The following is a 1,719-nucleotide window of genomic DNA, read 5'->3' as shown; positions in this document are numbered from 1 at the left end:
TATGGAAACTTTACGACTTCCCATTGTCTTGGTTGTGTAGCTTGTTTCTGTCCATATTCGATAGGGATACTTTATGACTCCCCATTGTCTTGGTTGTGTAGCTTGTTTTTGTCCATATTCGATATGGTTACTTTATGGCTCCCCATTGTCTTGGTTGTGTAGCTTTTTTTGTCTATATTCGATATGGTTACTTTATGACTCCCCATTGTCTTGGTTGTGTAGCTTGTTTTTGTCCATTTCAATATGGTTACTGTTTTACACCCCATTGTCATGGTTATGTAGCTTGTGTTGGTCCATATTCGATATGGTTACTCTTTGACTCCCCATTGTCATGGTATTGTCATGGTTGTGTAGCTTGTTTTGGTCCATATTTGATATGGTTACTCTTTGACTCCCCATTGTCTTGGTTTTATAACTTGTTTTCTTTCATATTCGACATGGTTACTTTTTTACACACCTTTGTATCGGAACTACAGGCTCTAGAAGCCCGAAAAGAAGAAATTACTGAGCAGGAGGTGTCCATTTCTGAACTCCGGAGAGAAGTCAAGGAACTACAGAGGAGGTATGGTTTGTCCGAGATACAAGATACGTGCCTGTGTATATCATATACGCTCAAGTTCACCTCTCTATGATGGACTAATGTAGTCTAGTTATCACCCTCTTGATGGCATTTTCTTAATAACTCATTCCTGGGTATATCTCCACATGCTGCTACCAGTATCACGTGAATACCACATAGCAAGTATGCAGCTGTGCACATAACTCTAGCAAGTATGCAGCTGTGAACATAACTCTCGTCAATGACATCGATACAGCCCAATCGATGTGTGCATGCGTGTGCACGTTTACTTCATATATCCTCCCCCGCCGTCATTGGCCTCAATGGGCCTTGCTGGCTATTGTTATAGGTGCATGTACAAGCACGTCTAAGCCCTGGTGTGTGTATGCCTGTGTGTGTTTATACGCACCTGTGCCTGTCCATATACACCCATGGGTGTGTACCTTGTTTTGGCATAGGCGCCTGTGGTGCCCATGGTGCCGTTCTTTTCGTATGAGGGTGTGTGAATCTTCGGCTCTCCTGTGTTATGCTATAGTGAGGGTACAGTGTATAAGCGGCGGTATAAGTGATTATGGTTTTTTTTTGGTGTGTGCATTAATATGGCCAGTCATGTATATCGTGATATTGTATTGTTATATGATTATATATATATAATATACAATATATTTATATACATGCATTTGCATTTGCATTTGCATTTGTATGTGTTATAATATATATATATATATATATCCACATTTCTGACAAAACATATGTCTGTGTATCCGCAGGCTATTTGAAAGCGAGCAGCAGAGTGAGGCGGCACATCACAACATTGAAATGGAGAAGGCGCGACTGAACAAATGCGTAGCGCAAGAGCACGCCACAACACTTAAGCGTGACAAGGAGGTTGAGAGACTGCATCTGCGTATAGCGGACATTAGGAAGGACCTAGGTGTGTTTATAGTTTTTAGGTTGTCTATCTGAAGGACACGGGTTACTACTATGTTATGGGTGTATGTGAGTGCACCTGTGGAAGACATCAGGATGGGTATTGATATTTTGTACCTACTGATGCGTCTTTTTCAGTGCGAAAGGTCGGTGCCAGGAAACGGACCCAGTTGTTATGTATGTATGTGCATAGATATACATTTATATATATATATGTGTGTGTGTGTATG

This window comes from Sphaeroforma arctica (assembly GCF_001186125.1).
Source record: "Sphaeroforma arctica JP610 unplaced genomic scaffold supercont1.19, whole genome shotgun sequence".
Lineage (NCBI taxonomy): Eukaryota > Ichthyosporea > Ichthyophonida > Sphaeroforma > Sphaeroforma arctica.
This window is presented reverse-complemented; position numbering follows the sequence as displayed.